Below are 16,785 nucleotides of genomic sequence, written 5' to 3'. Positions count from 1 at the left end.
GAAATATTTTTTCAATAAGATAAGAATCACATTGTAAGTTGGTAGTTTACGAAAAAACAATAAGCATATTTAAAATGTCGGATAATCTGGCTATGAAAATAGAAGTCTATATCATCGTTTATAAGCAGTAACATATCATATATATATATATATATATATATATATATATATATATATATATATATATATATATATATATATATCCTAACAAGGAAGTTCAGACTCAAATCAGATTGTGTTCATATGTCAAAAATATTTTGCCATATGAGTTTTTTAATAAAAATTCCCTGACCATTTTCACAGTTACATCTTAGTTATCCACAGGAGTGTTAATCCGATCCTCACATATGCTTGCATGTGTCGGCTGCATGGTGGCTCTGGCGAAGGTGTCATGCTTTGCCTGTTGTTGCTGGATCGAGGTCGGTGCGACAGTGACCCGGCCGTGGTGAGGTGGTATGGGACGTCTTTGTCTTCCGTATCTCCTCCTATAGTATGCGGCTAGCAAGGTGTTAATAGTCGGACAAGTGTTGATGGTAGAGACGACTTCAACTACGAGCATGCGCACTCCGATGAAAACACTAGATATCGATCTAATGAGAATCTAGAACCGATGACCTCGGTAATATATGGACTAACAAGCTAGTAGTAAGTAAAATAAATTACAGTTGCACAATTAGTAATATTCGTTTTGTATGAAATATGCTCGTTGGATGCATTATTTGCGACGGATCGATGTCGGCATATGTGTAAAGCCAGTAGATATTTAAGCTAGGCTGGCTCGATAACGACTAAGATTTTGCATGAATATGCATTCATCGGACCATGGAGGAGATATTTATACTCTGAGCCACGTACCACGGTCGGGTAGCTACATGCATGCACAAATCAGAAATGGGTTGATAGATTTTTTTTTCCTGCAGGAATCTATTGATATTTTGAAAGGGCGACATATAATTTTGGTTTGCTTTGTGCATCAGTGGATGAGAATATAAATAATGTGATACACACGTCGGCTAAGCATTATATGAATTGGTTGTTCCAAACATTTACTTTTGAACGAATCTAAGCAAAAACTTGAGTGGCGGACGCATGTATGGATGTATGCTTAATTAAGAGATGAGGAAGCAGAGAATAATGTCGGTTACCTAAATGCTCCAAAGTGGCCGAAAGGCTCCACGCCATCGAGGGGCCATTTCCAGTTTTCTTCATTAGGAATCCAATTAACTTGATTGATCGACTGATTGGAAGTTCGTTAATTATTCCAGTTAGCTAAAGCTAACTTTTGCTTGGTAAATTTGTATGCACTGCACATGTACGTATATGTGTTTAATTACCAAGACTAGGATCGACCTAGTTTGACTATAAGTAAAGATATGCCGACACGTATCTGTGCGGGCAAAGTTTCAAACATGTGAAGCACGCCATCGATCAACTGTAGCAATTGCGACTGGTGTGAAACAAACGGTAGGCAGGGGAGAGAAGGCTATAGATAATGTACGAAATGATGTCCATCTGATTTCTTTTTATTAGAACGAAGGCTCAAGAAAAGTCCAGTTTTAAATTAACAAAGCCATCAACCGGCCAGGATTATAAGACCACCAACTAACAAATAAAAACAAGAAGAGAAACAAGCGGCTGATACAAGGAGCAAAGCGAAACAGACTCAAAGGCAGCAGCGATAGCAAGCACGCCATGCTGCCGCCATCACCCTACAGGACGGCCTACACCAACCGGACAAAGCTACGGACTTGAGAGGATGCACCACTGCGCAAGCTTCGTGATCGTAGCCAAACTCGGAGACAGAACTGACACTCCTCTGGAACTGCCGCTGCAAAGGGCCCCTGCCTTCTCATCCTGGCTCGAAGGATGCCGCACCGGCAGGCGGTAGTTCGGTTCACCCTAGAACCCAGAGGAAGACGTCCAAGCTGCGCATGAAGAAAGAACTAGGAGCGGACCTGCTAGCTCAGAGCACACCATTCTGAGCACCGTCGTCGTCCGCGGTTAAGCCACACCGAAGGGGTAGAGCTGTCGACCACCGACGCAGCAACAAGGGTAACAGCGAGCCACCGAAGAAAAGGCAGTGAAGCGCCGAGCCAAGCTGCCACCCGCCACCATCACACCCACAACCCGACTCCCTCGCCGCCTCTGCAATCCCCGGACTGCGCCTCCAAGAAGGGACATGACACGGATGTGTCGTCGCCGCCCGAATCAGGGGACCTAGGCTTTCACCTAGAAGGGGACGGAAGAAGGGGGAGAAGGATCCTCACCACAGCCTCTAGGGACGGTACGGCGCCCAGGGCGTCGCCTGCGGTGTGGCTGCGCCGGCTAGGAGTTTTCCCCGGATCCAACCCCACTCGATGAGATCCACGCTGCCGGCGCCCGGAAAGAACGGCCTAAGCCGCTAGGACCCGGATCCGGCGATGGAAGGAACGTATCGAGGCGGAGAGGATGAGATGCATCTGGCGCCGGCAACCGCGCAGAGGAGGCCGCACACCAGCGACCGTGGACTCGTCCCCCATGAGACCGAGGGAGGCGCCTCACCAGCTCCGGCCGGAATGGCCCGCCGACCGGGCCACCCCGCGCTCTCCGCCCAGGGCCGCCGCCCCGGATGCCGAGGCCCTCCATGCTATGTGGAGTCGCCAGATCCCCGCCGCCACCTTCATCAGTGTCGAGCGCACGCCGACGCACACCTCTGGAGGCGGCGGAGGGGAAGGGAAGGGGGAGGAGGGGTGCGGCGGCGGCGGTTAGGGTTTCCCCCGAGTCGCCTCGGAGGAGACGACGTAGGGGGGGGGATCTGCCCCAGCTAATTAAGCTCGTGAAATCAAGTGCATCTGATTTTTGGGCTTCTAGCTACTAGTCGGTGTACTGGCTGGATGCTTAGTTCATGTACCTGCAGTGAAAATAAGACATTTTTTCATCCACAGTATAACAGAAAAATAGAAAACAACGCCCTTCATTCACAAATATAAGATATTTTAATATAGTCTATATACGGACTCTGAGTGAAAAGAACACTAAAACATGTATATATACATCTAATTCAGGAAAGAGTTAGAACATCTTATATTTATAAACGGATGGAGTATCTTCTAATGTATTCTCTCGCAAGTAATTTTATATGACCGTAACAAAGATTATAATCAAACTCTCCGAATTCACAATGTTTCCTCTTATCTACCCCCCTTAGATCTCCCCCTTCTCCCCCTCCTCCCCCGTTCCCGCTACGCGCCTCGCGCGTGCATCACTAGGGCCCTACCTCTGTCGCAGGCGCTCTCGCCTCCCCCGTCCTCTCCTCCCCCCTCGCCACCGCCCGAGGGGGTCCGTCGGGCAAAGCCCGTGCGATGCAGGAGGCATCAAGGCCTCTCCTTCCCTCCCTGTTCGAGGTTGCGGCGGCGCGGGTCAGCCACTAGATGGGGTGCGACATCCGGCAGGGCTCCCGACTGCAGGGACAACCAGATCCGTCAGCTTTTGTGCTGCTGAGCTTGCTTCGGCCCAGATCCGCGTTGAGCAGGGCTTTTGGCCTGCCTGGTGGTCATGCCTGGGGGGCTGTGGCCGCCACCTCCTTCCTGAGGTGGTTGTAGAATGGGGTGCCGGTGGCTGTCCCGGTCAGTTGTGTGCCGGGGGTTTGCTGCCTAAGGGCATGTTGGATGGTCCTTGGCAGGGTGAGGCTGCTGAGCCGGTGGGGCGGTTTTGACCAGGGGGTTAGGGCAGCCGACATCCGCTCGTCCTTTGGTGGCTCCACCGTCGGTTTGGGGCTCAGACCGACTTTGGCCGGGTGGCTTGACAGGGACCGGCGGCTTTATCATGTTGAAGAGCAGTTGCTCTTCCTCGACATGGTGGTCACGCTTCAGTGCTTCGGGAGGAGGGTCCAGCGAAAGCTATGCAAGACCTTGTCCATTGCTGGCGACAACAACGTCTAAGGACGTCATTTTTCTCCCCGGAGACGTTGCTCCCCGTCCATCATCCCCGAGCCATTTGACTTCCTCCCCGGTGTCATGACCTACCTTCCTCTGTGTCTTCCTTGGCAGTGTTCATTTGATTTTTCTGTACCAAGGTTCCTCTAGGTGCCTCTTGTCGTCGTCAATGTACCTCGATGTTTTCTTGGACTCTTATAGACGGCAATCCGCTTGGTATGCGAGGTCATCCCAAGACCGGAGGCTCCTAGGATCGGTGTCATACGGGTAGGCTGTCGGTGGTTCTCTTTAGTCAAGGAGCATTGGGCGTGGTTGTTGATCGATAGTGATGCTCTCTCGGGTTGGTTGGGTGGGCACCGACAAATGTCATGCTTGACCTTGTCAGGCGGACGATGACAATGTCTGTGGATGTTGTTTTCCTCCTTGCAGTCGTTGTGTATGTGGCCCTCCCTCCATCAAACTGATGGTAGCTTATTTCACATGGCCCGTCGGTTGGAGTTTTCCTTGGAGTGGTGGCCTACTTGGTGAGGTGTGTTGAGGAGCTCCAAGAATACTTGAGCTTATTGCCTTTTACTAGCTACCTTCCTTAGTTTAGGGCTTAGTTTGGCTTGTTTAGTCCATGTTTTTGCGTCCATGTTTTTAGCTCTTTGTGCTTCTATTGTAAAGCAGGTATCCCCAATAGGGTTGGCGTGTGTTTGCGTCATAAAATTGTAATGATTTGAAACATTAGCTCGGATTTCACTCTCTAGACTTTTAGGTTTAAGGTCCCTAGTCACAAGGTTGTTGCGATGTCGTGGTGGCAATACATCTCTTCATGCGTTATGTGGTTTTGTAAACTTGCTACTGCTAGGACTTTTGATGCCACTAGCTACCGGACATTAACCATGAAGCCGCACCACGGTAGGGATATAGCCAAAAAACCATTATTTGACACAATGTTGTCTCCACTAGAAGACCTCATCACCAAATACACACAAAACTAAAACTGGAATATAAAAAATGCATACCATATAAAGATTTGGAATTTCTCCCACCATTAGCTAAAAAGACTAACAAGAGTGAGGGGAACTTGTGTACACGAAGGTGGATGATGCTAGCACCTGGTCGCTAGGGTTCGCTCGAGGACTTGTTTTTTTCTAAGGTTGATAACATCACTAGTGCGGAAACCCCTCATAAGTTTTCCTTATTGGCCGTGTGTACACCACTAGTAAGTGACCAAAATGCTAGTGGTGTGTTGGTCATAGGAACACATCACTAATAATCAACTAATACTGGTGTGTCATAAGACGCGCATGTCACTAGTAAGCTTCATCCGGAAGCATGTCTGATAGAACTTACTAGTTGTGTGATGTCTAAGTTGCACATTACTAATACTAAACAAACTAGTGGTGTGTTTGCCTTTAGTAATTACTTATGGACCCACATGTGGGCCCCACTTGTTGCTTGTTCCTAATTTGTCGCATGCCACTAGTGTATACACTAGTAGTGGGTTGTGCTCGTCCACTGCACGCCACTAGTGTCTATTGCATGGGTCCCACTTATGGTGGCGATCCACCTGACTAACCCGCGGCTAGTAGTTAGATTATTAGTGGGGTGTATGTTGCACCACACGCTGCTAATAGATACGAGGTATTTGAGGAGAATTCATTATACACATCTGAGCCCCTCTCACTTGTTGACTCCCTCATCCCTCTTCTCCGTTATTCCTCATCTTCCTTTTTTTTCTTTCTTCAAATTAATCTCTCCCACACGTCACTCCACATTTTTAGGTCTAGCTACCTAAGTAGTCCTAGATCTATCTAGCTAATTAATTAAGCTCTTTAGTTAGCTACTCTCTCTATACCACACTCTCACATGCGTTAAATTAACTCTCTCTCGCTCTCGTTCTCTCTCTCTCTCTCTCCTTCATTAATGTTTTGCTATCTCTCCCCAAGTCCTCTAGAGCTCTCTTCCTCTCCATTAGTATTTCTCTTTCCACACAACATAGGGGGGCTCATTTATCGATCGATTGATGTCTAGCTCTATCGGTCCTCTCTTGGTGATAATTTACTTTTTGAATGAAATAAAATGTATAGAAATTGTTGTGGATATGCATATATGTATGAGATGATGAAAAAGATTGTTCAACCTTAGAGCCGTCGTTATGTCGAGGAGTGACTTCGGTACCAATCATCAAGCCGAGGAAACAACTAAAGTTGGTCCATCTGTTTTTTCCATGGATACATAAGATGCCAATGTTTTAAAAATGTTGCCTCATTAATGTTTTATCAAACTTCTCGCGCACTCAATTAGTGTCATTCTTTACTAAGGGTCCTGGCAAGAATTTCTATGACCTTGTTGGTTTCAGTTTCTTGCTTGTATCATCTTATAGGGATCGATCTTGCCAACGATGTAATGGATCAAATTTTGGAAGTGTTCTTAGCATTTTCCTTCCAATACATTGAAGGGGTGGCAAGGAGGCATGTTCATGAAAATATGCAAATGTTCACATCCTATTGTGGAGAGGTGGAGGCTCACTTACTCGTGCAGGATTTCATGGATAATTACACGATGGACAAGTCATGGTGGGGAGGATGAGGATGTTGCCAATGCCGAAGGGTCAAGAAGTGAACATTCGAAAGAAGAAGGGATGGAGCACCAAGTGGCGCATGTACACGATGAAGAGTTTTGACATGATGATGAGGTCGGACATGATGAAGAGGCTGAAGCGGCGGATACTCAAGACATATTGGCCACAATGGTGCAAACCTTCGCGTTCAAGAGCTAATAACATATCAAATTTACATACATTAAAATAGCAAACTTACCCTAAGAAAACGCAATTTTTACAGGAAACTATAAATGTTGTATATTAAATGTTGAAAAACCTGCAATGTGAAGTAAATAACAAAACTATTACTCTCTCTCTCTCAAACTTGCCACCTCCCTTTTGAAACCGCAATTCTTCCACGGATATTATTTGGTTTCTAAGAAATATTAGAACTTTTGTGTAACACTTTACAAATTTGACCACAACTTCTAGAGGTCATAGAATGACAGCATGCTAAGCATCATATTTTTTTCAACCACACTTATATATATTTTAAATTCAAAACCCATTTACTAGGAGCTAATGTTTGAATTTTGCATACAAATGTTTCAATTTTCCAGTTTGTTTCTTCCATAATACAGAAATATACAAGCAGAAACTTTCATATTGGATTTGTGACACAACGCTAACCTTTACACGCCTTAAAATATCACCAAATTTACAAAACACCCTAAAAACTTGCTATGGCATGTAGGAACAGCGAGCACTCCACTAATAAGCTTACTAGTGGTGTGTTGTCCATTCTGCACATTGCTAATAACATATGAAATTAAATTCCCTTAAAATAGCAAATTAACCCTAAAAATTTCTAAAAATTACATGGAACTATAAATGGTGTATATTAAATGTTTAAAAACTTTCAATGTTAAATAAATAATAAAGCTATCAACTCTCTCTAAACGTGATACTCTCCTTTTGAAACTATGATTCTTCCCCTGGTATCCTTTGTTTCCTAAGCAATGTATATCAAGATTATTTTACAACACTTAGTAAATCTAACAACTTCCATAGGTCATATAATACAACCATTCCAAGTTTGTTTTTTAGACCACATTTACGTTATTGTTAAATTCGAAATCCATTTACTAGAATTTATTGTTTGAATCATTCCATACAAATGTTTCAATATTTTACTTTTTGATCCATTTACTACAAGTTACTGTCTAGATCCTCGTGAACAACCTTAAGGGGCAAATGAAGAAACACACATTAAGCTCATACTCCCTCCATTCCTAAATATAAGCCTTTTTTAGATTTCAATACATACTACATACGACGAAAAATAAGTGAATCTATACTCTAAAATATGTCTATATACATCTGTATGTAGTGTGTATTGAAATCGCTAAAAATATTTATATTTAAAAGTAGAGGGGGTAGATTGGAAGAATTGGCACCTTAGGTGGCCTAAGACGCAAATATATTTCAGCAAATCTTCCCCACATGAAACTCCAACGCCATTGGTGCTCCATAGTAACGTTCCCACACTAGGAGTCTAGGATCATCTCCCTTGGGTATGGGCAAAACCCAAGCTTCTGAGGATGTGGTGGCTGCTGATGATGCCACCGTCGAAGATGAGCAGAGTGAGGACATAGATATGTACTTTAATCAACACTATGATGGCATGCTTTGCACGATTAATTATATTTATTCTAAGAGTCTATTTAGTACATTGTCAGCTGACATGAATGATCAAGGTCCCCTCTAGAAAAGATCACTCTGAAGACCCTAAAACGGGCACCCGAGAAGCTCTGGTCGGTGCCCAAGTGGCACAGGTCGGACCCGAAAAGAGGAAGCTAGGGAAATGGTCATTACGCCAACATGGAGGTGGCAACCAAAAACCGACTGAGAAGATCGTTATCCAAGCTAAGGATTATCGTATTACATTCTGAGCGGGCCATGTCCCTGGTGAACCCATTCTACCGAGTGATACGGATGACACCATGTCACACAAAATGAGGAATCTTTGTGATGACATTCTTGAAAGAGCGAAGGGGGGCATATGTGCTAGTTCCCATATTACACGGTCAAGGTGCCACCTTGTTTTGCATCGTTGAAGAAATTATATTTTGACTTCAGGGAGATCTTCAACATGTTCCACCTCAGGCTCGGTGGAACGTTAGTCATGCTATCAGCACTTCATCTAGCTAGTACGGCCAAGATTAAGAAGCATGATGATGTCGTGATAGCAGACCCTTATACCTGCACAAGAATAGTATTCTCAACCCAAGAGGTTTAGAAACAATGAAGTACCTTCATGACATCATGGTTTCCAATAAGTATCTTGAGTACCATCTTGCACCCTACCATCCCTGGTAAGTTCTTTGCTAGCAATAAATAAAATATGCTTCCATAGATTTCCATTGTGCGTGCATTGTACCAAGGTTAGCGATACTAGTATGTTCAACTGCTTGCCCAAAGATCATCGTATTCTTTTCGTTCTATCTGTGAGGACTACCAACTCTTATTTCTTAGATTTGTATCGAATAGAGAAGAGAGACTACATCAAAATGAAAGGTTTCTAGATTACACTATCTTTGACTAGTTTAGGGTACCATCAAGGAAGATTTCATGAAGAAGACCAAGGTCGGCATGCCCCGCTTCAGCCACACAACAAACTTGTGTTCCTTGCAACAGCAGAATGGAAATAGTGTGGTGTGCGCCTACTACGTCATGAACCACATGCATGAGTATACACGGGATTAGGAAACCTTCAAAGAACGGGAGAACGTCACCAAGTGGTGGTAAAACCATGAAGAAAATCGCACTTATAGATTGTTAAGAAGATTTTAGAAGAATCTAGGTTTCCCTTGCCAAGATCATCAACAAGGATGTCATCAACGAGAATGATATCTTATATGGTGGCATAGAAAGCCAAGAGGAGCACGAGTCTCGCATGAACGGACATTATCAGCACATGTCGTCCTTGGTTACCTCGATGAGAGATGTTCCCCCTTCTTTGTCCTAGTATAACAAAAGCTTGTGCCCCTGAAGTGAACAACTAACGATAGAGCGGTGGTTTCTATAACAATACTTTCCATTTTTAGTATGTTGTTCCAAACTTGAGTATGTAGAATTATATATTTCTGTTGTTGTTACTTAAGTTTTTGAGATGCATGTTGAAAGTCACCTATTATGTATACTTCATTAACCAAAGTAGGTTTTATGAGGTATCGAAACATAAAAATCAATCCAAGAAAGTAAAATGAGCATTTTGACTAATAAATAAAGCCTTGGCAGCAAAAATAAACATGAAATGCAACCATAAAAATAAATATGAGCCCCGATGCTCAAAAAATTTCCATTATAGCAAAATAAGCGCTTTGGCTCATAAATGTTGGCCTCGCAGCTAGACTGGATGTATAATGTTGCCGTGGTAGTAAACATTGATGGAAAGGCTAATTTTTTTTCCATGGAACCAAATATGAGCCCAAGGCTAAAAACCTACCATGGCAAATCTATGAGCACTTTGACTCATAAATATTACCATTGCAGCAAAAATGAACATAGTACATGTTGCCATGGCAGCAAACATGAGCGCAAGGCTCAAAAAATCTGGCATGGTAGCAAAATGAGCACTTTTGGCTCGCAGATGGTGCCATGGCAGCAAAAATGAACACAAAATGCTGCCATGAAAGCAAAAATAAGACTCAAGGCTCAAAATTTTGCCCATGGCAGCAAAATGAGCCCTTGTTATATTAACGTGGTAATGTTGCCATGTGTTCATATGTGCTATATTTGGTATCTAAGCTGATATAGAAGGTGCCTTTATTATGTACTCCCTCCGTTTATTTCTCTGCATATAAGATTTGTTTGAAGTCAAGCTAAGCAAAGTTTGACCAAATTATATCAAAAAATATCAACATTTACAATACTAAAATTATATAGTATGAAAATTAATTTCATAATGCATCTAATAATATTGGTTTCATACTATGAATGTTGATGTTTTTTAATATAAACTTAGTCAAACTTTAAAAAATTGACTTTGACTAAATTTTATATGCAGACTAAAAATAAATGAAGGGAGTATGTATGTTGTTATGTGTTTAGTATCTATGCTGATATTGTGCTCTTTGGACACCATTGATTCATTGTCTACAACTTAAACCGTTCTGCCTCCTCCCCGCCCCACGACAGAGTAGCCACCCTCAAGCTAGTATGCATGAGATGACACTACTTGTTTTACAAATTCAACATCTTAAATCATGCATGTAACCTATCGATATCAATGTGTTTTGGTATTTTGATTTATATAAAAACATTGCTACGACAGCAAAAGGCACTACCAATTTCACTATCACGATAAGAATTTGTTGTCGCGGCATTATTTTGGCCCTAATTTTTTTACTATGGGCATGTGTTGCACACCGCGTGCCACAAGTATGGTTCTCTACTAGTAGCGTCCAAACTAATAGCAGCCAATAGTAACTACATAAAATTAGCTTTTTAAAAGCAGCCAAAAACATAGTGGCATGCGCCCTAATTAAGTTGCACGTCACTAACGATTGTCTTACCAGTAGCGTGCAACTACTTGCACACCACTAGTATGTTCATTGCTAGTGGCCTGACTGCACACCACTAGTAGGTGTTTAGGCCACTAGTAAGGAGTTCATGTACTACTGCATATTCAATGTGATAATAAGGGTACTCACATAAATAATTTTTATACCTTTATTTAAGTAGGAGGATCTAATAAGTTCAACACTATATACATAGCAACTACCTAAAATATACATAATAACTCATGTGAATTAAGCTTAACTTACATGGTTAGCTTTCATGTGTGAACTAGCCAATCCAGGTTTAAGTCCTAAACATGACACGGCTGCTCACATAGTTCCTAGATTTATTTATGCTTTTTCGGCGATATTCTTTCAATGATATAGTGAGTCGTCAATTATGAGGTGTTTGTGGCGATTTTGCCATCCCAAAATCCGTAGGCCCAGTCTCTCTGAGGTGTTCATAGGGGTAGGTTTGTTTGCATGTATGTATAAGTGTTGAATACATGTAAGTGTGTGCGCATGTTGTGAATTTATGCATCTGCCATGTGTGTTAAAAAATCACACAAAAGCAATGCAACTTTACATAACGTCTCGTGGCCGGCATGCATCCGCTTATCACAATTCGACAGGTGATGTACTTACTATTTAATCTAATCGTCCGCGAAGCAGAGACCGATAGAATCGGGTCGACTCATGTTACACTTTCCATTTCCACGTAACGTTCAATGGATCAACAATATTCGATCATTATTTTCCTTTCAAAATAGTCGATTAGTATGGAGTATATAAAAACTATAGGTCACATAACGAGCAAGCTACTAGTTGCAGAAAGGAAGAAAGAGAGATCTCTCGTAGTATAAAAATAGTGGGAGAAAGGGGAGGGGATGAGGCCTATTACGTGGCAAGGTTCTCTTTACATTCAAATCAAATATTCGCCATATCATCTTGTAGAAAGAAAGTGCAAAACGGTAATATTTCTATACATTTGGTCGTTTGGTAGCTCTATTGTTCATTTTATTTAGAACAAAGAAAGGGAATCTTTGCGTGAGAATAGAATATCATGTAACTGTCCATATGCAATGAGATGTTTTACTAATCAGAACCAATTAATGAGTGGACTGAACGTGAATCAACATGCTTACTCATCTCACCTTTTGAATGTTTCAGAACATGCAGTTAACATTGTAAACCCTTGATTCGTACATCCAAAAGAGAAAAGATTTGAATTCAGTCAAGTTTAATTTCCTTTTAGATTCAAATGGAAGTGGAAGTGCATCTCCTTGTGCTTTCTAATTGAAAAAAATGTCTAGTGTTTGAGATTGCCTGTCGATGTCTAAAAAGACCAACGAAATAGGAGTATACCCTAGCATGTAACACATAGGCGCATGTCTAATCAGTTTGACAGATGGACCTATGTGCATGTCGGACTCAAGGTCAGTCCATGGTTACTCACGAACATGGAGATAGCCAGCAAATCAGTCAAAACTTAACCTCATATAAATGGTATAATGTACGTTCAGATTGTTCTTCATTGATAGAGATGGGTCGAAAGATGCATATCTAATGAACTGGAGCTTCTCGACAATAATCTTGGATGCATTAGGTTGACAGTTCAATATTATCTATCATAAACTTACCCTTTTATTCCTTTTTTGTGATGTATGTTGAATTTGTGGCAGATGTGCTTTCTTTGATTGTTCACACTTGTCACCACCATCTCCATTTCTTTTGTGAAACTAATCGTCTCGTCTATTAATTAAGATAAAGAGAGTTGTACATTAATTAACCAAAAATCGAGTGAAAACCGACATATAAAGGGCCAAACCCGCTCCTGAACACCTTACAGGCCAAGCCTACTCTTGGCGATAACATGCTCAAGTACTCAACAAACTGACAGGAACCCCTCTCTGCCGAACTAGTCGACCTTCCACGCTGTCGAAAAGATGAATCCGTGAAGGAGAAGGCACAACTCTTTCACGGAAATAAAGGGTATGCAATCCATAGGGCATGCGCCATTTGCATCACCTAATATGGACCAACATCAAAGGAAACTTCGTCGCCCAAAGGACACGAAGTTGAAGCCCTCAAATTTGTGAAAATGTCAAAGCCGCCCTGACATCATCTACTTCGTTGCAGCATGCACAATCAGCCAATAACACCTTCCGGGTCCTCCGCTCTGACATACCACAAGTCTCCCTCAATCTAAAATATCGCATGACCCAGCTACCAGCAGACCACGGCCGCCACAACACCTTCGGTGTCACCACCCGACTTAACGTACAATCATCCAATCTGGAACACGTCTAACTAAGCTAACAATCCTCCTGCCCTCGCAGCTCAAGATCACGCCCCAGCCATGCTGAGCTGCATCCCTACATCATGGAACCGTGGTTGCATTACTGCCCGAGATCGCCAACTCCACGCAGAATTTCGATGCAACTGCCGCGTCATCCACTATTATAATGGTAGAAAGATCCCTCCTGACGTCCACAACAATGCCTCAAACACTAGTGGTGAAAAACCTAGAAATAATGTCCGGAAGACGTTGCTAGTGGCACGTAGGTGCGACGCCACTAGTATGACGTCAGTGATGAGGTGTCACTAGTGGCGTAAGTCGCCGACACCGCCAGTGGAATAACGTTAGTGGAGTCGTGCCCGAACGTCAGTAATAACTAATGAGCCGGTGGCGTTGGAAACTAAATGTCAGAGATATGATCTGCCTTAGTGGCGTTGCTCACATATACTCGTCATTAGTAAATAATTTACTACTGACATGGCACTTTTCAGCAACGCCGCTAGTAAACTAGAAGATGCCCCGCCGTGGGAAATCTTGCGAAAATAAATTCATAAATAGTTGCTACAAAACCATCTAAGGAAAATATAATCTGAAAAAACATACAAAGTGTATAAAAAATTGAATTGCAATTAAAATAATGTCATTTCAAACAAAAATATGAAGGCCAACTACATAGATATAGATATGCTACAATCGCCCGACACATATACTGTCAATAAAAATTCATGCAAAGAATAAATTGTGAATAATTAACATGCAAGAATTTATGAGGTGGCAGCATTGCATGCATAGTGTAATGCAAAAAAATTGGAATAGATGACTTGCATAAATAAATTTCTTATGTGTCATGGTTACATGGCTAGGAAAAGTAGGTAGTGGGTTGTGGCTATTTAGGAATAGAAGGTATTGCCAATATTTAAAATATACCGCACTGACAACTTTTTCTCTAATTAGTCCATATTCCCTGAAGGCAAGTAGCACGACATGTACATTTCTAACTAGGGTTACCTAAGATGAAAGACATAACAAAAACCCATAAAAGCAGATGTGGAGTTTTTGCACCCGAGCTCACATGCTCCCTTATGAACAGTAAAATCAAAAAAATAGAAAAAAGACACAAAAAATTCTGATTTTTTGTGATAAACATTGATGAATGTTTTCATTGCACACAAATTTGTGAAGAAATGACATTCGTGGAAATGTGGGGAAAAACAAAATCGATGCTTCGAAAAGACTATTGTTGGAAGCATTTTGGAGGATCGATTTTGTTTTTTTGCCCATATTTCCATGAATATTATTTTATCACAAACTTTTGCACAGTGAAAACTTTCATCAATGTTTATCAGAGAAAATCGGAATTTTTTGAATTAATTTACTATTTTTTATTTTACTGTTCACGAAGGAGCATGTGAGCTCAGGATAAAAAAAGCATTTTCGCATAAAAGCATGCTACTACTACCCGGGTTAGTTACCCTCATGTCCTATATACAGATATACTACCATGTGGTATGTTCATATACTATATAAAAGATTTTTGAAAGCAAGATTTATGAAAAAATCGCATGTGAGTTCATAATTTTTGTATATTCTGAAAATACCTTCATATTTGTACATATAAACAATATATTTAAAAAGTAGTACATACTACCTAAAAAGTAGAATATATACTATTGTTATATACTACATACTACATGTACTCTGGATTTTGACAGACACTACATATAACATAAAAAAACTAACATGAGGGTAACTACCACTGAGTGGTAGGAAACATTTGTGTGTTTGTGTAGCTAGTTTTTTCCGCTAAATCTAAGAAAATACTAAACACATATATGTCTAGTGCTACTCTTATGGCTCCTTGGTCAAGTTGTTGACAACCAGTTTCATCTAAATATTGTCGTAGGTGCTTGACCAACCTCCATACCCTTCCTTCATCGCCACAAGTACAAAGATTCTAGGGGGTAATAAATCTTTTTTCATTTTGATCGTAAGGCCTTGTCAAGTTGCACAACTACAATGTTTGGCCCCCGATGATCGACCTTGATTTCTCTTTGTGCAAGTCCCAATTATACCCATGACACTCTCTCGCTTGAAAAAGCAATGTTGTGCCAGCATTTTACTAGTGTGTTGCACATCATGGAATGTTCTGTACATGTAAAATGTTATTGTTGTTAGTTCATGCATGTTTGTTGCTCAAAAAGGCATGTTTGTTCCTGCATGTATGTCATATGATATGGCATGACATCAAAAAGCATGCAAGTCAAGCAAGTCATGTCAATATAGGGACGATGTCGACTAAGGCAACTTACGCTCCCCCTCGCCCCCTCCCCCTGGCCGAGACACCAAGTTGCTTGTCAAGAGGAATGGTCGAAGCAAACCATGGGTATATCAATCCCTCATCAAGGAAAAAGCATTGAAGTGATCTACAAGAGTAGCCTCCGTCGCACAAATTATGAGCAACATGCTCGCCATCATCTACATGGCTTCACTCTCTCCTGCAAGGGAGCACACAACAAGTAAAGGCGAAGTACAGTGAGGCATACAAAAGACCAGGGCGCATGGGATCTCACCCTGAGTCGTCGCATCTTCCTCATCAACCTTGCAAGAAGGCAAAGTTGAAAAATTCGCCACCACCATCAACAACAACCCCGAACTCAGAGACTGGAGACTATTGTATCTAATAAATTTTTTTCTTGTTTCATGCTGCAATTATATTATTTTTGCATAGTTTTGGCATGTATTTTAATTATTTTTGACTAACCTATTAATTTAGTGCCCAGTTCCACTTTCTGTTTTTTGTTGTTTTTAGACTTCTAAGAAAAACAATTTTCCAGACACCAAAAAAATCAAGAAAAAATACATGACGTGGAGTTTCAAGCCTAGAAGCTTCCAGGAAGAACCAGAGGGCGGAAGGTAGTGCCCGTGACCCCACGGCCCCCTCACTCATGGCCAGGAGTGCAAGTCAAGTCCCCGTAGGCATCCCCTCCACCGCCTCCAGGCGCTCCTGTCTTTATATTGACCTAAAACCCTTCGTCATATTTATCGATTATTGTTTTCGCTGCCACACCTCTATGTCCCATCATGATCCAATCTCGAGTCCTTTTTCTGTACTCTGCCTGAGGGGAAATTCATCATGGCAGCCATCTACATCAATTGAGAACCCTCTGCATGAAGGTCATCATTTGTAGCTCTATCTTTTGCATCTTGAAGTTCCTCTGAAAATCCTGTGAAAAAACTACAAAATGGTAGACTTGTAAAACTAGACTTGCATCAATCGTTAACCTATGTTTATTTGTTGAATGTCTTGTGGCTTGGAAAGGAGGTTGTTGTACTACGAATTATCCCATCAGAAGTTCATGATCACAAAAAAGTGAAACATGAGAATTGCTAACCACATTAAAGCTTCAGAGCACGATCGTCACTACCACCGGCAAGACACACCGAAGTACCGAATGACAAACAACCAGATCTAGAATCGAT

Source organism: Triticum dicoccoides, chromosome 7A (assembly GCF_002162155.2).
Source record: "Triticum dicoccoides isolate Atlit2015 ecotype Zavitan chromosome 7A, WEW_v2.0, whole genome shotgun sequence".
Taxonomy (NCBI): domain Eukaryota; kingdom Viridiplantae; phylum Streptophyta; class Magnoliopsida; order Poales; family Poaceae; genus Triticum; species Triticum dicoccoides.
Note: the sequence above shows the minus strand (reverse complement) of the source record.